Source organism: Achroia grisella, unplaced genomic scaffold (assembly GCF_030625045.1).
Source record: "Achroia grisella isolate CSIRO2021 unplaced genomic scaffold, CSIRO_AGI_Agris_v1 utg1062, whole genome shotgun sequence".
Taxonomy (NCBI): domain Eukaryota; kingdom Metazoa; phylum Arthropoda; class Insecta; order Lepidoptera; family Pyralidae; genus Achroia; species Achroia grisella.
In genome coordinates, this window is record NW_026712566.1 from 897,615 (window position 1) to 914,448 (window position 16,834).

At 31.8% G+C, this 16,834-nt stretch overlaps 1 protein-coding gene across 1 annotated transcript in view; it reads left to right on the forward strand.

Moving 5' to 3' along the window:
- LOC131855396 (inositol-trisphosphate 3-kinase B) overlaps window positions 1-16,834 on the forward strand; it is a 150,176-nt gene that overhangs the window by 1,106 nt on the left and 132,236 nt on the right. The window lies entirely within an intron of this gene.

A 16,834-nucleotide genomic window follows, 5' to 3' on the forward strand; every position in this document is an offset into this window, starting at 1 on the left:
CTTTCTTTTAATTTGACTACTATTATTGATACTGATTTTTGAACTAGTAGTTGTAGTTTATTTTACATATGAGGGTAGGTATTTTTAAACAGAATGTTTAAATTCCCTTAAAAAATAGCTTTGAGTTTATGAGTATGGATGGGATGTTTGTTATTCTATCTCACGCAAAAACTACTTAACACATTTTAATGAAACTTTACAGTAATATAGGTTATACATCAGAATAACACATAGGCTATGAATTTCATGCGTTATGGTTTGAAAACCTTGCTGTTTTTATTACATACGGTTTTTTTATCTTGAATAGTTTCTAGAGTATTCAACTCTGGAGAACACATGTCTATATACATATCTGTCTTTAAGGAAGGATAATTTTAACGTGAAAATATAACAATGAGATAGTAAAGAGGTTAATCATCGTGTCATGATTATCTTATCACCATAAGAATAAAAAGATAACAGTCTTAATCTTGTCAGCTTAATTTATTTAAGAAGTACGTATCAACTCAATTATGTATATAGTTATATACAATATACGTACCATGTTTTATCACTTTGTAGGTATTGGCTGTATCATGGACTATAAAACTAATTTGTACCGAATCAGAGTATTGACAACTTAAAGAATAATTTAATATTTAAAACGTTGGGGGCTGTACTAGTGTGACAAAGTTTTTTTTTTAAATTATAAACTGTAATTCAAATGGAAAATATTTAAATTTAAACTGCAGGTTTGACTTCTGGTAAACTTTTAATAATTTTAATAATAATAACTTTGGAAAATTCACACCGCTATCTAGTACCGAGTTAAGCTGAGTTTGTGTTATTGAAGTGTCAATAACACATATTCTGCTTAGTGAGACAAGTGATATAACTTAAATATATTTAATAATATAATTTAAACCTATTTTTTTTTGTAAATTCATACATAATATACACAGGATTTTTAGTAATATGGGCCAACCCCATTGGTAACAATGTACCATGTCAGGTTGACCTCCACGCGGTTCCTGCAAAACCATCATGATAAATTCCTGGTGAATTTGTCACGATGATCTAACTGACCTCATATTCACTTTATCATCCTACACTGGTGCACCACCAGCGTTAGCGCAGGCGGGTGACCATTCCATTATCATTCTTTAAAAAAATGCCTCGGATTCTGAGACAAAAGTCGTATGTATATTTTGTTTGTATTTCACTCATAACAATGATGTGAGTTCTCGGTCGTGTCCTGAACTAATTTTGCCGTAATCACAGCCGTGTTTTGAAGAACTATTACCTATGATTATGTGAGACACTACTGTTTTATAAATAATTACAAACTTGTTGCCTAACAAAAACTTCGTCAATTTTCTACGGACACTTTCGAAAATTTAATTGAATTATAATTGGCGTACAGTATAGATAACGCATACGGAAGCGTTTTGTAATATTCGTCCGATGTGCGTGACAGACGTACGGAAAATGGGACCGTCCCATTTGAAACAGTCTTCCGACATGTGATTCAGTTTAGTCGGTTATACAGGAAATAATAAACATAAAAAATGAAATTGAAACTCTTTTTAAAGTTGTGACTTTAAAAGGAGTTTCAATTACATTTCAAAAAGAAATTTGAATATAAAAAAAAACACAGCACCATCTAGTCAAATTAAATCAAAATCAAACTAGACATTTTACTAGACAACTGATAGAAATAATATTTTTTTTAATTAGTAAATGCATACATAATATATATATACAAAAACAACTAGCCCAGTACAAACAGATTAAATCACAATAAAATTATTTGGATAATGCGGGGATCGAACTCGGATCGGAGATAAGAGCTTCTATAATTTCTTTTGTCTGTTCTGAATTCTTTTTTATGAAACATGTCGAATAATTATTAGTCAATTTCAACAATAATTATTTGACATTTTTCATACTCCATTTTCTAATATATTAAATACGAGGGAGAGCTTAGTATGATAATGAAACTATGTAATAATTTTAATTAATTAAATAATACTGCCTGGTAAAGATTAGCATGGTCAGTAATTAAATAAATTAAAATACGTTGACTTCGATCGAATTATTAAAAACAACATAAAAACTAGCCAGTGCATACGAACTAATCAAATAAAAACAGAATACTTAAATCCGTATATTCTGCATATAAAAAAAAATACAGTCGAATTGATAAACTTTTTTTGTAGAAAACACAATCGAATTGACAACCTCCTTATTTTGAAGTCAGTTGAAAATTTATTATGCTAAGCAACTTCCGATACTGACTGTACCAACGCATGTAAATCTTGCAACATGCATTTTTTTGCTAACATTACTGTCGTGTAATCATTGTACTTTTTTTACATAATGGACACGCTTCTGAGATGCTCGTGCGCTGTAAATGCGCAAAACGGCCATAAGCACAGTTCCGAGTAATGCACGACTGCTATTTAGTACTAACGGTTCAGTACGCGCAGTGAAGTTTTTGTGTGAACATTATATATATCTTACTCGACCAGATGGGCTATCAACACACAAAAGCAATGTATTTAATGTTTTTAATGAACAATAAGTTAAAGAACTGCAGATTATTTTGTTCTTTTCTCTCGGCGGAATCTGCATTTTTTATGTAATAAACAAGCTGACGTTTCAGTTCATGATAAGTGATAACCGTCATCTATATGAATAGATTTACGGACACCACATTATCCTGTGATACCCGAGAAACCACTCATGCGTTGCCGTTTCGAAGACTAAGATTCTATACGTCTTGTCATGTAATTTTACTGCCTAAACGCCCTAAAAGACAAACATAGGTTACAAAATACTTGGCTCCTGAAATAAGTTAAATTAAGGCAACACACGCAGACGACGACGACTTTTTACAGTCTAACTCTACCATAAACTATACTTCATATTTGAATTCAGTCTTCTCGAGTGAGTTTCCATTCTGAATCTAGCGTTAAAAATATAAACAAGTACCTAGCATTCATAATTATTTATAATTAATTATTTTTTCAAATTATTTCTGTTCCAATTGAAATTATGGCCCAAGCCGTAGAAAAATCTAAAGTCTCAGGCTATTAACACAGACCCCGGTCTGGGTTAATAGCCTGAGACTAGCTTGGGAGCTATGCCAACATCCACGTCAGATCCAGTCTTCATTATTACATTGTTGCAGTTATTTAACCTTTTTGACATGTAAGCTGGTTTTACTCTGGCATAGTTTTTAGCTTAATGTTATATATTAAAACCATAACCTAACCATGCGGGCAAGCAACAGATGTAACTAACAATGCTGCCGCCCATTAGTCTCCTGATTATGCTCTTTTCTCTCTCACATTTGTTATTACAATAAAGGAGAATACAAGAAAACTAATACATCTATCTAAAGCTTGGCAATAAACTGAGAGTAATCTTAGAGTTAATACAATTTTTAACAGGACACGGATTTTATAATACATTCCTGAAGCGTTTTAAATTTGTATGTAATTAAACGGCACCCGCGCCGGGGGTCTACCGGTTTAGCCTCCGTCTTACTTCACATGGTCGCGGTTTCGATTACTTGCACGGTACAAACATTTGTATTCTTGAGTATGATTGTTGTATCATTCTATGTGTTTATAAATATATTTGTACCGGGTTAGGAATCGAACTCGCGAATATTGGGAGTCAGGAACACCGCTTAACTGCTAGATCACCGAGGTCGATATATATAAAGGCCGATGTATAAGAAAACAATTGGTCAAGTATCTTGCTGATCCACTTCATCCGTTACATTAAAAAGATGTTATCTCAATTGACGCATCAGATCGAGTTAACAGAATGACGCGCGCCTCACTTTAGACCAGTCGGCTATAAATAATACAGTAAATACGTACTTGTTTGGGTGACACAACACACACAACACATGCGTAAATCGAGATTTTTGGGATACAACCATATCATTTAAGAACCCTAGGGCCTATCTTATTTTTTTTTATTTTTTCAGACCATTGAAGATGGTGATATTCATATGGTGAGATCTGAATTTAAAAGTCTGGAAGACATTGCTAGCAATAAGATCATCATGTGGATACATTACTAACAATCCCCTTTCCCCCCTGGCAACTCAGTTATCATTTACCCTATCTTAATTTCCAGACCATTGAAGATGGTGATATTCATATGGTGAGATCTGAAAAGTCTTAAAGAGATTGCCTGAGTGATATGAGCCCCTTATGTTACCTATCTTTTAAGATAGGAAAATTATTTATTGTATTATTGGTGTAATTAAAAGTTAATTTAATTTAATTAATATATAATTTCATTCTAAAAACACCTTTTTTCGAGAGAAAAGACATAGATGAGAATCTATGTCGATATTTTTTCATAAGTTAACTGTTAACCACGACTACGTCCGCGTGGATTTTTTTAATTAAAAGAAAACATCTAAAATTAAAGTTAGTCTATGTTACTCTTTATAAAATTGGCTAAAGAAAGTCCCTTTAAAATCGGTCCAGCCGTTTCAAAGATTAGCAAGAATAAACCTTCAGACAGTCAAGAATTAATTAAATTAACAACCTTATGTATTATTTTACCTATATGTATTTAGTGGAAAGTTGTTAATTTGAAATTATGACCTGACACTTCAGTCTTATTTATTTGTATAGATTTTTTTAACTTACTTTGTTCACTCCCTTGTTGCTTCTATTTTTGTTAGTAATAAAGTAGATTTTTTTACAACAAAATTTCTAAATTAAATACGAAGATAGCGATTCTCGTGACGCACGATTTGGAAACTGATAAGTTGGCTGATATGTTGGGTCGTGTTACGTCGTCGGTCTATTTACACGCTGTGGTAAATTTACAAGAAGTATAAGGTACGATGTCAGGTCAAGAAGGTGCATTCTCTTTAAACAAATGATTCTGCATGTAGTACCTATACCTATATATTCTGGATGAAAACACGGTAAGGCAAGGCCTTGTTATTAATGAATCAATAAATGAAAAACTCGTTATAGTTCCTTTTACAGAAAGAAAATAACAATTACGTAAATTAATATGTACACCAAATAAAAAAAAATTACAATAATGAGTTACAACAATCGCAATAATTAACTATATAATAACCATGCTCACCGTCTTCCTGTCATCCTTCACTGATGCTCTGTAAACGTATTTATTTGGAGGTTTTAAACACTTGTTTAATCTCTAATCTTGTAATTTTTAAGAGCATAAATGGGTGAGTTAGTAGTATTACTTAGGTATAACACATGATCTGGTAGTCTGTACTTTCCCCAAAGTCATAAAAAATCTAATCAAGATCGTAAATCAAGAGTGATCTGTATATGAGGAAAATAATAAAATCAAATGAATCTTCGCTATTCATAAGAAAAAGGCTGTAAGATTGGTCATTCCCCGTGACATATTTTTTCTTCCTGTAACCTACCCAAGGTTTTGTATTTAATGTATACAAGACTTTGTATATAACGTGAAAGCTTTTCATATACCACGTATTAAATATTAATTTTTAACATTTGTATGGCATTTAAGATTTTAAATTTGTTTTGGTATACTACGTACTCTTTTAATTTTCAAGGAAACCCAATGAATGAAGCCCATGAATGTTATATTTCTGGAATCAGCAGTTTGAGTGCCATGTACATATTTTTAATGACATCTCGAAAGACACAACAACAATAAAATGTCAAATGAAGCGATTCTTAAACAGCTCCTTTGCTTAGTCTACATTCCTTCATCTGTTCATACTAGTTACAGTTACTTTTTACACAATATGTTATTTTTAACAATGTAGAATAGTTTATTTAAATCAAAGTGAATGTACCATACAATCTGAAAATACATAGAAAGCTACGGTATTTTTCCAAAAATCTAAATAAGTATTACATTCATGTAAATGCCAGTATATCTACTTATATTTGCATTAAATTTTCCTTTCATAGACATGCGAAATGATCATTTACACTGTAAGAAATATAGGAAATTGCGTGTAGAATAATGAGAGGAATGGATCGTGTCAATTGTTTTCCTTGTGTATGTCCAATTGATGAAATTGATTATCACAAAATAGCACTGAGTTTACACAAAACACAAGTGAACAGAAATACATTCGCTATGTTCAAATCAGTTGGAAATATTGTTTTTTTACTTGTAATTAGTTTTTCTGTTTAATTCGTATTTTTGTTTGCACATTGTCTATATATATATATGTATACAATTTTTTTTTATTTTATTTTTTATGTTCGGATGTTTAGTTTTGGCATTTTAACGGGTGAACCTATTCTCATATTTCCCCTGGAACCCAACGTGATAAATTCTTGGAGAATTTACCACGATGGGCTAACTAATCTGATCTGCTCATCTTATTATCTTCCATTGGTGCCTTGCGAGCGTAATCCGTTAGCGAATGCGAGAGCGCAATTACATTATAATTAAAATAGTTGATAAAAAGTAGTAGTAATACAAAATTAATGCACGCCTTTCAATTAATAGATAAATTAGGACATATTTATATACAGAGCGCAGTTAACGCTGACTTGCTTTCTCACCATGATATTCATCTTTATTGTGTATCTTTTTTCTATGGGAAACTGTTATGTATTTCCGTTAACCAGTAAACAATAGGATACGTAGTGTTGCTTGTTGAAAACCAGTTCGTGTCGATCACTCCTATTTTTTTGTTAACCTCTACAACATAATTGAACACTGCACATTTATGTTCTTATTGAGAACACTGATTTATTTAAGTGTAGTGAAAGTGGGGAATAAAATGTGTTTTTTAAATTCTCATAGTTTTCTGCTTTTTCCTTATCCCATTCGTTTCCTTGTTCCCCATCATCTCGTTGTTTAGTCCCTTTCTTATTATATCATAATTCATACTGTTCATCCATCTCTTTTTCCACCTACATCTGCCCTTATAACCATCCACTTACATATGTAATATATATTTTTAATTAAGTTCTCTAAATTGTCTTGTGTTAAAATAATAATAATCAAGCGGATCAGCGTCTCTTGAATAAAGTATTTTTTGACTTGGGCAAAACAAAAAATAAACAAACAAAAAAATGCAGGTATTATTCTACGGAATAAAATGTAAGTTTTTATCCGTGTAGTTCCAAAATAAGCACTGATATGTACAGGGCCTACATAACAATTACTAGTCATATATATTGTTTGTATGGATACGACCATTATATATAAATATATAAAAAGACTAGTACCAATAGATATAGGTTCTCATGTATTATGTAGTTATCGAACTCGCGACTATCAAAGGGTGATACAATGTGCTTAACTGATAGACCACCGAGGTTGTTGTACGTCTTAAATGAAAAGTTACAACACAATAAACGGCTTATTATGAGAGGATACAAATCAGTGTAATATGACGTCAAAGTAATTACTAGAGTCTACAGATAAGACAGTTTTATGACGTTTAGGAATCTTACAATGAACTCTATATGTAGTTTATTATGTAACTGTAGTATTTAGAGATTTATTTATACCTCGTGATGGCCTTTCGATAGCGTTGTGGCGTAGTGGTTTATAAGATTAAACCTAAAGTTTTTAATTCGAATTAGACTGTAATATACATAGCAAAATATCGACTGCATTTTTTACAAACTAACGCTGGTCTCTGCTGGCCTTTAAAGTTTAGTGGACGAAAATGAGAGCGAGTGCAGAGAGCAGTTCAAACAAACTTCGCTGTTTATCTTTATAGTTCACTCGACGAATATTTGAGCGATTGCAGAGCGCATCCCAAGAGCCGGGGAAAGACTTATGGAGCAGCTAAAAACTAACTGCCAGGCGTGTACAATTGAAGTCCGAGATTTTGATGTTCATCACTAGATTCTCATTGGACAATGATTCTGTCTGCCCTATTTCGAGTAGTAGTCGTAAAAGTATAATATTATTATATAAAACTACAGTTTTATACATTTCATATGGTATAGTAGTTATTTACTTTCCGATTTTTCACCAGAATTGGAGTTATAAATAGAAATAATATAACAAAAAATATTTTATCCCGAATGAAAATGAAACCACATTTTTTTATTAATCGATTGCATGAAAGAATTGTACATTCTGAAAAAAAATTGGCAATCCTATCAAAATATAGAAATATATGTTACTTGTATATCTATACTTTCTTCGTGAATATACGAGTTGATAATAATAAACATTGTATGTTTTATGACAATGTTATGGAATAAATGATTGAGCTCTTGATAATTCTTATCAGCTTCTATATAAATAAGGTTAATCGAGGTTTTGTTATATTGACGAGGAGATTATGCAAAAAATCTCTATAATTATTATTTATTTATATTATAATGCTGATGTAATATTATTGTTTCTGTACAATTATGTAAAGATGCTCTAGTAGTATTAAAGGATAAGAGAGGTATCATACTCCTCTAGAATGGCAACGTATGAAATCATTAACAAAATAAAAAAAGACTATTCAAAAGTGCTCAAATTAAGTTTATTTCAATAGATATTATTTCTATTCTATGAGTGGTATTAAGAATGTCACGTGATATGGATTTATATTTTTTTCGGACTACTCTAATGCTGTTGGCCACAGCTGATCTTTATAGCTTCACCGGACGATAGGGGGCGAGTGCAGATGGCACTTCAAACCCGCGGACGAACTCATGGAGCGGCTGAAGGCTAACGGATACGACTTAAGTCTGACGGCATTGCTAGGTGTTCGAACCTCGTAATTTCGATCCCCGTTTAAATTGGAAGTTTATATATACAGGCGATGGTTACTGCCTACCATCACATGAATAGAACAACAATTACATAAAAAAAATCATTAACTCCCTTACTAACGGAAATGTAGACTAAATTCAAGTATAATGCATATTTATTGTAGTGAATCTCTCTGTCTGGTCTGCTGCTTGAGCTAGGTAGACCCTGTATCAACAGGTTCTCGCTCACTGATATATATAAATACATTGTATAATTGAAATGACGTTATGATTGTTATAACATAACAAAGTCTAATAACAAGATGTTTAGGACTATAAATTACTTTAGATGTTTCAAGACCATTTGTTATCCATAATGCATGTTGGCCTGCAATAAATATGGTGAAAACTGGGTCGATTGATCTCTTTGTTAGTGTCGCAACCACTGCTCCATTATGGTCTCTTCCCATGCGATTGATGGGGCAATATCAATAGCCAGTCTTGTGTTGAAATTGGTTATCGTTTTTAATTTGTTGCACATAAACTTTATACGATGCATCGAATGTTACGTATATAACTCAAATTACTTAGAAAATATTATATTTGTTCAGTATTCTTTTATAAATTTACATTTCTGTCAGTAAATGACGTTGTATTAAGAGTGAACTATGAATATTCTATCTAATATTTAATTTTCTAAATGTTATAATATTTGATTCAATAGAAATTAGAAACTTAATAATTCTTACATAGAACATACATAGTCTAGGTAAATAGGTACTTTGTGATATTTTTTCTAATAAAAAATTAAGAGTTTAAATTTATTAGTTTACATTTAAATTTTATTTATGAAATTTGTAATTTTTATGTTTACTATAATATTCTTGAGCGGCTGTTTTAACGAGATCCTGATCGTCGTAGGTTATTTTTCCAGTTAGGATTTTATTAATTCTTCTTCATAAGCTTATGAAATTTTGATTTTATTTAATACATTTAAAGGGCTAGATTAATTCAAATGAAACTTGATGTACAAGGATATGATTTGTCTATCATATCTTTGATTTAAATAACACGTAGAATCTTTTAAATATTTTCAAATATATATTTCCTCCAGGGTGCGTTTTATCAGTAACGTATTTCTGAACCGATTCTATATTGAAACCTTCAGGAAAAGAGCTTATTCCTTCTTCAAATGCCGGCAATGCATCTGCAACTCCCTTGGTGTTGCGGGTGCTCATAAGCGGCGGTAATCACTTGCCATCCTGTGAGCCGCAAGCTTGGGTTGTACCGTATGTGGCTATACTATAAAAATAATATGCGCACAGGGTCATTAGTTTTATTTATAAACTATAATATATTTTTCATTTGATAACAAATGACGTAAAATTATTAATGACTACTAATGATTTAATTGTTAACATTTAATTAAAACATTTATCAAAAGCGCGGGATATCAGCACACGAGTATTACGTAGTGGAATGGAACAAGTTTCGTTAAAATGATAAGCAAGCTAATTCGTAGTTATTTTACATTTGCATATTATTCAAATTGATATTAGTTTAAAGTTTAGAGCATCGTTATAATCTTTACTCATAATAAAATCGTAACGATGTCAAAATAGTAGATTAAATATTATTAGAACAGTCGTTGTTCGAGATATAGTAAAGTCCCTGATATAAAATAATCCATTTTTCATTTTTATTATTTGTACTTGTATGAAAATACCAGCACTTTGTCCATTTGTCATTTTGGTACATTTTTAGAACTAAAATGAACGGAGGTCCATCAACTTCTCTTTCGTCTTATATCATAATCTTTCTCTGCACCACTCATGGTTGACTGGTAGATAACGCCGCAATGTGTTAAGTCTGCCATATGTGTATATTGTTCTTAAGCACTGAAATTAAATAAATGAATAAAATAAGATAATCTGAAAGAAATTATAGTAAGTTTCTTCAGACGAAGTTCCTGGTACACGGTATGTAGTTTTATAGCAGTCAACCGTCATATTTCACATTTATAGTATTTATTTTATTTTAGTACAAACAGTAATTACAATTATAATTACATATGAGTATATATAGTAGTTAGACAACGAGTACCGAAAAGTATTTGATACAAATTGTGTTAATAATTAGTGTTAACATAATGAGCTCAGAAATGTAGAATAAGTTATTTTTGTTCTACATTTTTTAGTACAAACAGATGATAGAGTAATATGAAATAAAAGTAGTAAAAGGTATGTTTCTTTTGTGACCGTTGATTTGTAATTTAATGATGTTATCATAGAATTTTGTTGGACGCAGTACTTTTGTAATATACGCACGCAACACTTATTGTAATAGCATTGTTATATTTATCATATCATCTGCATTGCATATGGGTTTTGCGTATTATTTAAGTACTCTTAATGTAAATATTTATATGATAAATACTTATAAATGGTCTCATGAATAACGTTGGAAAATTTTGTATTGTTTTTCTATTTTTTTTTTTACTTTCAACAAAAAGTAACTCTTTGTATATAAAATGTATTTAAGAATACTATTAGAGAGAGAGAGATAGACTAGAGATTACTATTGTGTGGACTTTATCAAGCTAACAGAATACAATGATTGTTAGAATGTCTCTGTTCGTCTGTGCGTTTGTGCGCGCTGATCTCAAAAACGACGTAACCAAATTATATACTGTATTCACTAACCTATTGTTGTAAACAAACACTAAATTTTAAAAGAAACTTTACTTAAAATTTAGTGTTTCTTTTGTTCAAATCGGTTTACCAATAAGTTATACTATGAAATCACAGCCGTGGTAGATTTATACATATATATATAAATATATACTGTAATGTTATCAATAAAAATAAACAATATTTGCTTGTTCGTATTATAGCACTGTTCAATGCGCGATAAAAATAAAATAATAATAAAATTTGTACAGCTATAAAAATTTTTAACTTTTTTTCATAGATGAGTAGCTAACCCAGCAAACTTTATTTTGTTATATACCTAAATTAAAATCGCTACTAAAAATAGGTGTTGGATAGACGGGTGAAAATTTAGGGTTGTATATATTATTAATGCCTCATTATATAAAAATAAAAAACAGATCCAAGAAATGAAAAAATAATGTTAGGGGTGGGTAACCCTTATCACTTAGGGGTATAAAATATAGCCGATTCTCAGACCGACTGAATATGCATATAAAATTTGGAATTGGTATTTTTTTTTTTAGTTACGATAAAACTTTGTAAATTGTTTGTTTAATTAACTAGTTGGCCTATATTACAAGCTCCTCTTACTTTGGGACGAAATGAATCTGTAGAGTTGTCCACTGTCATTTATTTTTTTTTACTATCAATAACAGGAAAGTATCTGTTATACTATAAAGGTTCTCAGGAACTTTGAACTTTGGCGCAAAATATTTCTAGGCCAATCGCAACCGATTATCCCTTTCCATTCTCGTACCATCGGGCACCTAATCATTATTGTCAGATCTTGTTTCGTTGCAGTAAAGTGTACTATCGCGTAACAAATCAGATAACAAAAGCATTAAAATTAGAAACCGTATCGTATACACTAGCGGCCGGTTTGCATTAACTACACATGTTTTACTATAAAGGAATGCTGTAGAAAGTTGAGCAAAAATATATTAGGAAAACATAAATAAATATAACCATTGCTCATTAAAATATTGCGCAATATGATATATAATTATATGAATATCCCTTCATTATCATACTACATCTTTGTGTGAATCTCAACGAGGTGCGTGGATGAATTCGTTGTAAATAATAATAAAAGATCAAATTGTAAATTAAATCGTAATTATGTATATATATTTATTAAAATGTCGATATAATTAGCGGTATAACAACATATTGAAGAACAGAAAAACAAATGACAATCGTAATGATTAGAACACAGCATATTTAAATATTATGAAATAAATAATTAAGAATTAATACCTATTTTTGTTGGAGTTTCCAACATCTTTACTATATCTAAGTCGGTGTTGCGGGTTAAAAATACATTCTTTACACTACTCATAAAAATATCTAAGTAAAGCATGCTTTGTTTTTAGAAATGCCAAACAAATTGACGGGATGATGGTAAACGGTTACCGTTACCTATATGTAATAACATAGAGCTACGGACGTCACTTTATCGTGTATTTCGATAGCACTTATGGGTTGCTAGTCTACCTAAATTAGTGTACGGAATTAAATATCTTACTGTATATGTGCTTTAAAAAATGTAGATAAGAAATGGTGCACCCGCTGGAGTTGATGGTATACGCTGGCGGGAAATGGACGATAAGGATAAACTCAGGTTTGTCATCGTATCGTGGTGAATTCACCAGGAATTAACCGCGCGTGAAGGTCAACTTGAAGTGGCATTGCTAATAACTGGGGTCACAAGTTCTTATTACTAACAATCTCCCCATAAAGCGTATTATTTAAGTCATAGTCCCACTATAACTTGAACTTAGAAATATACCTCTTTTTTATTAAAAAAAAATGTTGTCTACTGCCCAAAGTGCAAGCTCTGCTTTTGTTTGGGGATACATAAAGTATTCAGCGTTCATCCATGAAACGAGCGTAAGACATTCATACGAAAATAGCCAACAATACACATTATTACCCCTAGTCCAAACCATATGTTCCCATTAGATTACAACCCAGGGGTTCAAATATAATCTCCTCCTCTTATAAAGGTCGTATATCCTCGCACAATAATTTGTAATTAGGAATATACTTGTTTATTGAGCTAGTGTATGTATTTTAAAAAAAATCTATATCAGTTGTCAACTTTCCATAGTGCAAGTTCTGTTTAGTTTGGGTTTGGGTGTACATAAAGTCCTCGACATGCATCCATGATACGCAAAGATATTGGTTGCAAATGGAGCCAACAATATACATTACAAGCCCTTCTCCTCACCCGACCTAGATATTGGAGGTATAAAATTTTCTATTACTCGAAGGTTTTCCCTGTTTACAAATAAGTACATGATATATATACATATATATGTATGTATATAACGCAAATATTCATGTCTCCATTGACGTCACATGTTTATAACAGTATTATATGTTACCTGTTTAATTAGACTTATCAGCAAATGTAAAGCTATTAAATTTATATTCATAAAATTATTCTAATTTACCTATAGACGGTTGTGAGTGTTAAACCGTTGATGTTAGTTTTAAACACTGCATATTTGCACTACCTCGGCGGTCTAGTGGTTTAGCGGTTTAAGCACACCGCCTTTCTTTCTGATGTTAGCGTGTTCGATTACCCGTACGGTACACACATTTGTATTCATGAGTGTGATTGTTTGTATTGGTCTGGGTGTTTCCTATATACATATTATGTATGTGTATATACTAAAAAAGTGTCAAAGTATTTTATATCACCCATAACACAAGTTTACTTCGGGACTAGATGGACGCAATTTCTTTCGCATATTACCGAGTTAAACTTTTTAAAAAGTCAATTGCTTGCCTCAGGCTCATATATTTCAGCCGCCAAGTTACATGCTTAGTAAGATGTGTTTCGGTTGAAGGGTGAGATAAGGCAGTCAGTGTCATTATATAATATGTAGGCATAACATCTTAGTCCTCCGTAACAATAAGGTCTGAGTGGTATATGGGCATCACATGATAACGTGATGTCCCTAGTGCTGTTCATATATATAAGTGGTTACCACTTACCATCGGCTTGTTTACCATTCAAGATACAGAAAAAGAATTGTCAGGTTCTGAGGATTCATTAGAAGATTAGATTAAAATTCAAATTCCATCCTGACCATCTGAATGAAAGCGATCTTCCATTAAACCCCAAATCAATTCCATTTAAATATATTGTAACATATACCCCGACAGCAGAATAAAATTTCTGTAGAAATCTTTTCGGACTGATTGTAACCTTTCGACAACTTTTCTTATATTCCTCCTTAAAAACTTTTCTATTATTTCTGGCTGTCTTTCCTTTTATTCTGCTATTTAGCATGTTAGCAAGTACTATTTACTTTACTTGCATGCCGCTACTTTGTAGCACCAAGTAAATAGTCTAGGGCTTAAATTTTACCTTAATTCTAAAAGAGATTGTTAATATAGTATTGTTGATAGTTCCATTTCTGAATTTCAATTGTTTAGAAAATATTTACATTCAAGTCCCGTTGACCGCGTTTGTAATCATATTATAATTGTGGTTAATTTATATGAAATATATTAACTAAAATAATATTAATTAGCGTTTAAAATGCCAATTATAAGTACGATGCAGAGGCCGCAATTTTGTAACACACTGTTTTCAAATACTTCCTTTGGCCTTCGAAGTGATTCAAATCTGTTTTATAAATTAGTACTGATTCTTATCAAAAGTTACTGCAATTAGTAGTTTCTCTTATGACGGTTTCAAAATCCACTTTACTGAAATGGTAATAAAATTCATTTCGTTTTACCATAGAACCGTATCAGTCAGTTAATTTTACGTCCTCAGTACGAGAGGCCTATTAAACTTGATGGGTTAAACGAAATGAATTTTATTATCTATAATGTACAGTGGATTTTAACACTCTTGGATCACTTTGCCAGAGAAAGACTCTACAAAATTGTCTGGTACCCACCGCGGTATCGCCTATTTCAGTCGCTAAACAGTTTGCTTTATAAGTTATGCTTTAGTTAGAATATGGTAGTGTAATTACAGTGGAGGGAGATTGAGATATCATAGCTTTCTCATTTTTTTAGGAATGGCAACGCATGCCAGGTCTTCTGTGCGTCACATTCATTGTCTGTGATATCCGCTTATAGCCGACGACAGTTACCTTTTTCAATCAGGTGGGCAGTCAGCCTGTTACCCATTCTATAACTGCTTTTTCCTTCTCATATTCATTTAGGGTCATCGTAATTTGTTCTTGTATCTTTTCCTTTGTTGCCATATGGCAACGAAAAATGTTGTGAAGATGATATCATCTTCACAACATTATTCCATCCTTTTTCAGCCTTCCCCTGCCTTTATAACCATCCCCATTTGCTTGTAGACATTCCAGCTACATACAAAAAAATAATCTAAGCATTCTGTCATTTAGGAAGTTAAACATAAAGATTTTTAAAAAGTACATTTTTTGATCGGTCGCTACATTTAGGATCTACTAGAATATGAATACTACCACAATAGACTTGCCAAATTATGGAATTTGCGTATATATATATATATATGCCAAATTTCATTGATTGGTTAAGTAGTTGAGGTGTGATAGTGTAACACATTCACTAGTAATATAAGTACACTCACTCACATTCACTAGTAATATATAGTATAAGCCAGGATGTAGTTGCACATAGTTGGCTCTCGTCGTGATCCGTACCGTCACGGCTGACGTTATCTGTTATTTATTCCTTATCTACAACACTATTCAGGTCATCACCTCCTCACAACACAGTGGAGCGTGAACGTTTCAGAGAAAATTACCGTAAGAGGCAATTAAAATTTTACGTATGTATGTATAAGGAGATATGTATGTTTATAATGCATAATAATATTATAAATGTTCTAGCATTTATCAATGTGTGTATATATCTACATGTCTGTTTGATGCCTTTTCAAGAGTTTTACTGATTGTATCATAGTAGGCTTACATTTTTATGTGTAGAAGCTTTATATATAGGCAGATAGTACAAATACATATATTTTCTAATTATAAATAAAGAATTTCTTTGGAATTGGTGTACATATCAGTTTACCAATTAAGGTGGGCAGCGTGTTGGTGGGACCCGAGTCTCAAACGTGTGGAAACTCGCATTGTGACTTGATAACAGCTGCGTCACCCTCAATGTTAATTTTAATTTAATAATATATTATGATTGTTCACGCAGCACCATCTACTCCCCAGTTAAGGAGAGCTTGTGTTTGAGTACTAAATACATTCTTTTATCTAAATGCAAACATAGTATACATAGGAGACATCCAAATCAATACAAGTATAGATATATCATAGTCACAAATACAAATATTTGTACTATACGAGAAATTTAAACTGCGACCATCGGAAGTAAGGGGGGCTTTTAATAATATAGATTTACTGATCCGAATAAGTTTGCTTGGCACTGAGAAAGAGTCATAAGAGATCCAGTTTCTGC